The sequence below is a fragment of the Eupeodes corollae genome, chromosome 3 (assembly GCF_945859685.1).
Source record: "Eupeodes corollae chromosome 3, idEupCoro1.1, whole genome shotgun sequence".
NCBI classification, from domain to species: Eukaryota; Metazoa; Arthropoda; class Insecta; order Diptera; family Syrphidae; genus Eupeodes; species Eupeodes corollae.
In genome coordinates, this window is record NC_079149.1 from 288805 (window position 1) to 300012 (window position 11208).

General features: G+C 29.5%; 1 protein-coding gene across 2 annotated transcripts in view; it reads right to left on the minus strand.

Annotated features, from left to right (window-relative positions):
* The window catches only part of LOC129951587 (heparan sulfate glucosamine 3-O-sulfotransferase 5), a 46352-nt gene extending 35573 nt beyond the window's left edge, over positions 1-10779 (minus strand). For both annotated transcript variants that reach the window (XM_056063825.1, XM_056063823.1), the window contains exon 1: positions 9247-10779. The gene's annotated coding sequence lies outside the window, so the exon portion shown is untranslated. The remainder of the gene's footprint in view (positions 1-9246) is intronic.
* Positions 10780-11208: the final 429 nt, after the last annotated feature.

Genomic DNA, 11208 nt, shown 5'->3' on the forward strand with positions numbered 1-11208 from the left:
AAGATTTTGTGCATACAAACTTTAAGACAGTGTATATTCTCTATGGAAACCATATATCAAGTTTTTAGAGGTGGTATAATAATAATATTCACTCGTAACAGACACAAAAACAAAAGAAATAAAATTATTTTGTTTGGTAAAATGAATTGCAAGTAGGATTGAACTTACGTACCTACATTAATGCATATTGTGAACTTGTGGGTATATATTTATGTAAAATTGCAAAAACTGCAACTACAACTTCCGTATTTAAGGCAAAATATTATTTTTTGTGAAAGAAAAGTTCATGAATTGCATGAACTCATTCTGAAACTCAACAGTTGCCATTATATTATGCTCCTTGTACTCCTTGACTGTAGGCGGCTGGCAGTTGGAAGAAAACAACTTCATATTATTATTTCTAAAAAATGAAATAAAAAAAACAACGATACAAAAAAAACATTTCCTTTAGGTTGAAGAAGTTGGAATTGCTTCGTGCTTTATTGACATAGGTGTGGAGTTACAATTACGGGTTAAACAAATAGATGTAGCATTTAACATGAACAACAGGAAATGAAAATAGCTAAAGTTGCTTTCAACGTTTTGATCGAAACTTTATTTTTAAGTACTTAAAGGTGACTAAAGGAAGCAATTACAGTACATCACCTGTTATTTAAAAGTCTTATTAAATCATTTGCAATTAATTTTACATTTTATTTTTTTTTGTGGAAAAATGTTTGTTTATAAAGATGATCGTTAAAATAATGAATGAAAAGGATTGGTTCTTTTTGCTGAGGTTTTTTCTTATTTGGTTTTGCTTAGATTAGTCTTGAAAGCTTTGATTTTTCTATTTACTTTGAATGTAGTAATTTATTCAAAATAAAACTTTTATGTCACTTCTATGGTCTGTCTTTCTTTGAAATACGATTTATCAGCATCATTTTTGGAATAAGGTTTTGTATCTATTTGTTGACAAGATTATCGAGTTAAAAATAGAATGGAACAAAACACAGCATTAGCCTGAAAGAAATCCAGGCTAATGCTTTTACCTTTTAACACTTCATCATAGAAAACCAATGATTTCGTACATACATCAAACATTTTTACTTTACAGTGAAGTTCCATCTTATAATTCATTTTAGAATGCCAGTAAAATATAAGATAATGCCCCCTGAGGTTGGTGTGGTGTACAGCTATTCCAAAAAACCCTTAATGTATTTACATTCAAAGATACGAAAACAAGAAGAAAAACACAGTTCTTGTGCTCAACAGTTTTCAGACAAAAAAGGTAAAAAGACCTTAGATAAGATTAGAACTTCTTTTCTTCTCAGCCCTATTATGAGACATGAATTATCTTTGACCCAGAACGAAAACGAGATAAACAAAACAATTGGAGAACATAAAACGAAGAATCGATTTCATTAAGGATTCCCAAGAGGATTTCTTACACAAACACAAAAACAAAAACATACACACACACACACATATTCATGTTTATTTAAACCCAATGTCTAAATGCAAATTAAGGGTTGAATCTTTTATAGCAATATCTTTCATGGAAGGAACAACCAAGTTTAATTCATTCATCCTTTTTATGGTTTTTTTCCACTTCACGAATTTTTAAGTTCAAGTAAAAATATGTATGTATATGCAAAAGCGTTTGCGTATTTGTGTTGTGTTGTGTATGTGTGCGGAAAAAAGTTTGCTTTATGATATTTAAGGTTAAGATGAAGGAAGATTAGGATCTCAAGTTATTTGGAATTATATAATAACCCATATGCATGTTATTCTGTTTCATTCTGACTGTGTATTCAAATATTTATTGAATTGAATCCATGTAGGCCAAAAGAAATAAATAATGTATTTATTAATGACCCTGTCCTAACTCAAATTATTCAAATTTCTTATCTTATTTTATTCACTTTGTTACATCCTTTTCTTATATGAATGAAATATTAAAACTGTTAAGTATCTTCAATTCCATTTACAGGGAAGTATAGCAATGATATGAATACATTGTATTAAATTATGAGAACACATGAAATTTGCTATTTTTAACCAAAAATGGTCGTTTTTCTTTAACTGAACAAAAAATCCATAAACGCATTGATCTTTTCATATAAAAATCATATTATTTTTCTTAAGTACTTAATATTAAATTAATTAAAACGAAAAGATTTTTGAAAAAAGTAAGATATATGACACATAATCAAATCTTCTATTGAAGAATTTTAGAAATGGTTATGTTTGAGTTTTTATTTTTATTATATGGTTGAGAGTTGTCAGTCACTAGGCCCTTGTTTTCAAACGGACTGTTGCGCCACCCAATTTATTTTATTTATATTTATTTATAACTTAGCCTATGCTTTCACAAGTTATTCCTACCTCAACGAACGACAGATTCAAACTAATTTAAATACAAATATATCGTTTTTAAATAAGGTTACCATTTCTTTCACTTACGAATCTAAAAAACACATAATATTATAATAATTTTTTAAGAGTTTATTACAATTCGATAAGATAAGTATGGAATTTTTCATTTAGAACTTAAAATAGCAGCTATTATTACAATTTTTTTTTAATTTGTCTATAATCCTAGAGCCAGGTTAATGAATTTCTTCATACCATGATCATTATTATGGAGTTATTATTATTAAGTTTTTATAATTTGTTTTCAAGATATTAGGCTTTATTTTCATATCAAGACTTCACAATTTGTTTAGCTTTCCTTTCCTAAGATCGAAATGCGAAATTCTTTCTGTGAGAGCTTTTACTAATGCCTAACGATATTATAAATAAATATTTCGGACTCCATGAATAATTCTGACTTATATTTTGCAAATTTCATTTTTATGCATAAACAGGAAAAAGCCTAATAACGAATTATAATAAGTAATTTAGTAAAACTACGCAAAAACACCGTAGGATAATAATTGTGCTTACTTTTTCATGTTTTACTGACTACATACTAAATCACGCATCTCCCCGATACCAAATGTTTATCCATGCTTTGAACTAGAAAAGGTTCAAACAATAAAAGGTCCTAGAAAGAGATGTTAATTACAAATATCCCAGAAGGAATTACTATACTCGTATATTTAGAAATATATGTACGAAGGTACATTACGTACAAAATCATTCAAATAAAACACGACTGGCCCAATTCTTTCTTATAGCTCTCAACAGACGAATTAATTAAGAATTTCATGGCGTCTCGCATAATTCGTAAAATCAATAATAACATGAAACGTTGGAAGGACGACTTCGACTTGGACTTCGACAACTACGACGACGACGTAGTTGACCATAACCGACAGCGATGGTCAAAGGAATACTTTACTGTTCCCCCAGAAAGACGTCCTTTTCCTCAATCTATGCTATATATGTATTGGACACACAAACCATCAAAAATAATAGCAAGGTTGTAAAAAAACTTGTTGTGGGAAGCTGAACAAATGACGGGCTGAGGAAAAGTCCTGCAAATGACTTCTTTCCTTTGTGATGTTTCGATAAGCAGCAAACACGGACTAAATTTACTGCCTTTGCTATTTTTTTGCTAGAATATAATAAACACTTTAGATGAAGATACGAGTATCGACATTATGAACACGAATATACTACGTTTATTTTCTTAATAATACAGTGAAAGAATAGCCAACAAAAAAATAAAGAAAATAAATTGTATTTGTTGCCAATAAATGCGGATAACAACATCAATTCCTGAATTTATCCCGCCATCTACAACTCAATCCTTTTTGTTTTAGCGGAAATAAAGGCGTCACTATTTTCAGAAAATCTAATCAAGAAATTTGACATTCTTTTTATGAAAGGCGATTAAGGAAAGTGTGGGTTTGAAAAGGCACATACAAAAACGACCAATTTTAGGTATATTCTTCTGTTCTGAATTAAGCTTAGTGGTAATCTTTTTGATTCGAAACATAAGCAAAGTAATTAGGGCCGGTTGATACTTACATCAGTACTCGTTTTCAAAGAAAAAAGCTTTTTTTTGAGTACACCTTTTGAATTGAGCTATATAATAATTATTGCTCAAGGTGTTTTTATCTGATTACATTTCCATGTTAACTCCGATCTTACATATAAATAATGGGTGTTATTAAAAAGCAACACACATTTTATTCGAATATATGGTTTTTACTAAAAATGTCTATCCAATAGTTTTCGAGTGAATATTAAAGAAAATCTTACGAAGTTATTGAAGGTTTTTTGTACAAATATTTATATCACCATACAATTTTTAATTTTAATAATATAAAAACTGATTTATCGAAAAATATAATATATTTATTTTATTTTAAATCTGTATATGTAAACTGTAACTCAAATGTAATTCAAATAAGAATAATACAAGTCTATATGCTATACCTACAGATGTTAATATGCATTTTTATTTAAGCAGATCACGACCAACTTGATAGCAACCAATTTAAACACCTTGGCTTATCAAGAATTAACACCTTATATAAAAACTTAAAAAACTAAACACCTGTAATAAAGCTGAAAAGCCGAAAAAAGGTTAAAAAAAACTCAGTTTTTAAGGTATTTTTTGTTTTACTTGTTTTTTTTTATCACGATATCATACTGATTTAGAAGTGTAAGTCGATTAAAACCCTATTTTTCTCCTTTTTGCATAATTTATTCGGATTCTTAACTTGGCAGCTGACCAACATCCCTTCAAAATTTAATCGAGTCATAATTATGCCACATTTTCACCAAAAAAAAGATTGTACTCAAAAAATTCAATTGTTGCATATAGCTGCAGCTTGGCAGTCATATCCTTTTAATGCATTCATTTCGTATTCGCTATCTTAATCTTTGTGGAAATATTGTGCCAACTTAATTAAATAAATTTCGAATTAAATAATTAGAATTATTTTTTGTTGGCACTTACTATTTTAAATATTGATTTAAAAATTCACTTTTACTTGGAACAATCTCATTCAAATGTAGGTAAGGATGAATAATTAAATGAAGCTATGCATATGTGATGGTAATTCGAATGGAAATTATCACACAACATTTTAAGATTTTGCAGTGATATTGTATTTTTTGAATGGGTCCGATTTGTCAAATTGAAAATTTTGACATTTCTCGACGTTTCAAGATCCCTAGAGTCGTCCGTACGTCTGTACGTCCGTACGTCTGTACGTCCGTACGTCTGTACGTTCGCGACGTTTTTTTCGTCGTTCATAGCTCAGGAACCAGAAGATATCGACTTTAAATAAATTTAATTATACAGATAATAAGGCAGAAAGATGCAGAAAGGGCTCTCAAGAAAATGGAGTATGTGGTTTTTTTTTTACTATAGCAGTTTAAAAATAAACATTTTGGTTAACCCTAAATATCTCATGAACAAAAAACTCTAGAGACTTGAATTAAATTTTATATAATATATTATGTACAACCATATTTTTGGATGGTCAAAAAAACTGACAAAAAAATTTGTCACCTCGAACTTAGTTTTCGAGATACAAACTAAACTATTTCTTAATATGAAAAATATTGTTGGTAATTTTAAAATTTTAAAGAATAATTCAACTGATAACTCAACACGAAAACCTACAAACCTTTTAAGCAAGACAAATTGGCAGACGGGATGGGGAGTTATAAGTGTGGGTCGCATCCCAGCCTCTTTTTTGACTTTAAAACCATTTTATTTGTTTAGTACAAATTTCAAGATGAATGGTTTTCAATAAAATCTTAAGTTATTCTTGGAATTTTTTTTAAAAATTGTCTTGAATTTAATTAAATTTTGATGCCTATAAAGTTTCCGTCAAGCAGTCTTATGAAAGGTCAAAGAATAGATTTCTTCGATTTGTCCATATGGTCTTTGTTGAGAATTTATTCGCCTATTAAAACCAATAAAATGCAATACATACAACACACAGCACATGCCTCGCTATATTGTTTCGTCTTTAAAAAGAATGCTTTCAATTTAAGGCAACACAAAAAGACTTCATCAAATATTTAACGAAAAAAGTAGAACGTACATATTTTCTTGTGACTGCTTCGAAATTAACCCCGATAAACTTATTTTTTCTTAGCTTTTGAGAGTTGAAGTTTCCTGCATAGAGCTAGTCGAAAGTTTTTCTCTGTACTTTATTTTTTGTTGTTTTTGATCTCTCTACAGAATCCTAGATCCCTAGAACCAAGAACACAAAAACAAGCGCCGGAAGCGAATTCCCGTGTTATCGAAATGCAAATGGGTCAGAGCTACCACTATTTATGCTGAAAATTTCTTGCGCCAAAAACAAATGGCTGTTAAACGGGAACTTGCCGGAGGGTTGGAAACACTTCCTCATTTAGAATGTATGTATATATAAACCCATGTATATATGATTTTATCCGATACACATCACAACACACGCAACACAATAAATGGTGCATAAGGATACTGCCGAAGTACCGAAGACTGGGAAAACCATATTGCACTCTCTCTGGCGTATGCATTTAGTCCCGGTTATGGTTCTTCTGTGGTGATAGAGATACTCGAAATTTTAGTGCTTCGCAAATAGACTTCATAAATATGAAATGTACCACCTAAAGTAAGTAAGCTTTTTCTATCCACAGCAGATTGATCTGAGTATGTTGAAGATCCTTCTTGATGGTAATTATAAATAATGGAAATCAAGCGATACATAACCTAGAATGATATGCTGAGTGCATTTTGAAATAAAGATAATTAATTTATCGTCATGGATATGAAGTCGTAATAAATTTTATTTAAACTACGAGTACGTACTTAGGTTACGGGCATGAACTGGATTCAAATTTCATAAATAAAGTAATAAAGTGAAAAGCTTCATATTAAAAAAGGGGTGTTTGCTGTGTAAATTCTGCATTGCATTATTTTTTAATGTTTTAATGGGACTCAATTCCAAAGAATATTGTATTTAACCTATTTTTGAAAATGATTTTTTATTGAATAAATGACAGTTAATCTATCAACACAAATTAGGATGAAATTAGTATCTATATTTAAAGTTGAATAGTGAAATAAACGCTACTCTTCGGATTATTTTACTACCGAAAGAGAATATGGTACACAAGTTATTCATATTCATATAAGAATTTTTTGTAAGTTTGTAAATATATTGAGATATGTTAATAATGCTCCATTCCTTAGTAACTCGAACGAAGGCGTATCAATCAGCGATGGTACGGAGATAAGCGATAAACCAAGTCACTCTTCCTCTGTAAAAAATTCTGGCAATTATATAAAGTAACTTAAGTCATATAGCATTTGCTAAAATTGGTAATTCAGTTTTTGGCCTTGATGAAGCACGAAAATGATTAATTAGACATATTTTTGGTTTGTAAAGGTTGTTGGTCTTACACGCCCGTATGCGGTACGAATTCTCCCACGCTTAATTTACTCTCACTCAATTAATTTATGCATTTCAATCAAATCATGAAGGTTCTAATGAAGGATGAGGCAAAAACTATACGCTTCTGTACCACATTTGTATAAGTTTTTTTAAAAATTGCGTCATGATTCGTTATACTAACGAAAGTCATGGATTTGCATTGATTTCAACTACAAAATAAATAACTACAATCTCTTTTAACTTTGGGTTTAAAATAATTTATTTTTTGCTTAGACTTATTCCATAGCAAGTACCATGAGATCTAATCATAAACCTAAAATAGAGATTATCCTAATTTTTTTTTTTAGATCTATAGACGCAAAACAATCCTCATGTGGAGAAACTAGGAGGAAGTTGGTACATTTTAAACTTCCACATTGTAAGTTCAACACTACTTAAAAATTGGTGTGAAAATGATTAATTAGACATATTTTTGGTTTGTAAAGGTTGTTGGTCTTACACGCCCGTATGCGGTACGAATTCTCCCACGCTTAATTTACTCTCACTCAATTAATTTATGCATTTCAATCAAATCATGAAGGTTCTAATGAAGGATGAGGCAAAAACTATACGCTTCTGTACCACATTTGTATAAGTTTTTTTAAAAATTGCGTCATGATTCGTTATACTAACGAAAGTCATGGATTTGCATTGATTTCAACTACAAAATAAATAACTACAATCTCTTTTAACTTTGGGTTTAAAATAATTTATTTTTTGCTTAGACTTATTCCATAGCAAGTACCATGAGATCTAATCATAAACCTAAAATAGAGATTATCCTAATTTTTTTTTTTAGATCTATAGACGCAAAACAATCCTCATGTGGAGAAACTAGGAGGAAGTTGGTACATTTTAAACTTCCACATTGTAAGTTCAACACTACTTAAAAATTGGTGTGTACTTACTAAACCCTTGTGATAAAGGATAAAATTCAAATCTTAACCATAACTAAAATGTTCTAATATGTTTTTGGATATGTGAAGAAACTAGGAGGAAGTTGGTAAATTTTAAACTTCCACATTGTAAGTTCAACACCACTTAACAATTGATGTGTACTTACTAAACCTTTGTGATAAAGGATACAATTCAAATCTTAATCCTAGCTAAAATGTTCTAATATGATTTATAAATAGAAAAGAATTATTCATGTAAATATGATTAATTGTATGAGCTTATATGGCTCTTGCCAAAAATATACTCAATGTACACATATTATTAATTTGTTTTACTTATATTGATCTAACAAATAAATGATTGTATACATTTGATTTCATCTACAGAAGCTTTTAAATTAGCATAAAATAAAGTTTTTCGTACCATAAACAGTTGCATGTCAAAAATGTCAAGTGTTTATTATTATTTATTTGTTATGCATACTTATGGTTATAAAAATATAATATATTTGAACTTATATTATATACAAAGAAAAAACAACAAAATTTAAATGTATAGCGTTTTGTTTTGTAGGGCAAAAGTTTGAAACTTATTTGATATTCTCTATTAGAATTGTTCTGGATCTTTACTCTTCCAAAAATTAGGCTGGTTACGTGTTGTCATTCATTTTAATCTTAAGTAAGAAGTGAGTCTATAATTATTTTCAAATCATTTGTACTGAAAGAGATACAAATTTTGTAATTGATGTTAAAATAACTCTCTATAGGTTAAAGAATTAAAAAAAAACGTTTCGTTATCCGGTTCTATTTTGTTTTTGGTAGGTTAAAAAGTGTTCAAAGAATAATATTAGGATTATGAAATTTTATCGTAACCCAGCAATTAGTAACTATCTACACATACACATGCATAGATATCAAAAATAATACATTTTTAAATTATACTGTGTTGTATTATTTGTATTCATTGAATTATAGACACTTACCATTCAATTAAATTATACGTCTTGCATCGCGCGCCGTGAAACTTCATGAATATTATTTCCAAAAAATCTTTAAACTTATTTATCCTATATGAGCGCGCGCATATAGTATACAATACTTTAAAGTTGGTATTTTCTTTAATTAAAAGTCAAAGATACTTCTCGAGACCATGAGCAACATGAAAATGACTTCAGTTTTTCAATGCAAATATATAGAATACACATAGGTATACGAGTATATACATAGGTACACACGAATAGCCTTGGTTGTTTTATATAATTGAACTTTTTCTTTCGAATGAGGAATCAACCCCAGGACTTGGTTAGAAGTTTAAAAGAAAAATAAACACTCAATTCTTCTATTCTATACCTGCATTTTATATATCTATCAACTTTTTTACAAAAAAAAAACACGATTGCATCACATAACTCAATTCAATTGAAATTCACTTATACACACAAAAAGTCTTTTTCGTTTCAAGGGTAACAAGTGGAATACGTCTAACAAGGGGGTGTCTCAGCTAAAAGTCAAACCTTAGCTACCTTCGCCATGACTCGCGACTCAAGGAAGTTTTCAATAATGGAATTTGTTTTAATGTTTACATGTTCGAAGTTAAACAAAAGGTAAAAAAGACTCAAAAATACTATGCGATCAATTTTGCAAAACAGGAACACTTTAAGGGATTTTAATTTATTTGAAACGTTTACAAAAAGGAAAATATACACACACACAGAAATCCAAACAAACACAATCACATGTCAACCCAACTCTGTCGGTTGTTGGATAAGAATTAACTCAACTCACACGCAATACCAAGAGTTGTATTTTTTTCCGTAAAAAAAGGATTCGTTCAAAATTCTAAACCAAAACGCACGCAGGAGGAAAATCAATTCCAAATGATAAAATACAAACAAAACTAGTATTTTCCTTAGCTACAGGAAGTATTGTTTAAAAAACAAATGCGCGCCTTTTTTTGCTATTTGGTAATTTTTGTTGTGTTTAATGAATTCAGAAAAAAAAACATTTTTTATTTGTGAAAATATTTTATTATTTGCGAATGGTGGGGCGTATACGTACTATTTTTTTCTCATTTTCGTTTGTTTGTTTGAAATGTTTGGTAGGAAACAAATAATTTTAATAACTCAACACAAGCACTGGAAGATTATTTTAATATCTATTCGTATTTTTTTTAAATTTATAAATTAAAATCTGAAATAGGTTTCTCATTGGCATAGTTTCCTCTTAAGTGGTATTTGTATTTAAATATAACCAACATCCTTAAAATGACCCAGATTTATTGCTTTATTTGCTTTTGAATAATTTTTCTAATTTTCTGCTTCAAAACCAAGATGTTTTGTTTGTAATTTTGTCACTTTTGTTATCCAACTTAAGAATTATTTAATATAAATGAAACTTAAAATGGCACAAGGTAGTTTCTTTTTAGTTTTTGTCAAAGGAAAATATGTGTCCTGTTTTTAACCGCACGAAAAAGTCCGAAACAATTTAAACATCCGTTCACGATACAACTTTACATGTTTCTGGTGTGAAAGACTTTTCTTTGAGGAGAGATCCCAAAAGCACTTTCTCTTGCAGGGAAAACCTTTGGAAAATGCGGTGTATCCAAATACTTCTATTATGTCCATCCAGTGGATTAAAGCGGGATAGAAATAGCTGAAAGTCGCTGTTGTGAAAGGAAATGTTAAATGTCATGTTTAAGAGAGCAGGATTGTTGAGCTTTGCAAATAATAAAATGCCATGCGTTGGATTGTATAGTAGTAAAAGTTCCCGGTGGTATTTGTAAATCTATAAAAAAAAATGATTACTCTTCACCAAATGGCAAAAAATGTTACCTCTCTTGCAAAACCTAACCTAGAGATTTTGAAGAATAAGCTCTTTTATGGAAGGCGCCATAAGAAACCCATATTTATCAAAAGTATTTTATTCATACTTTTAAAAATGTTTGA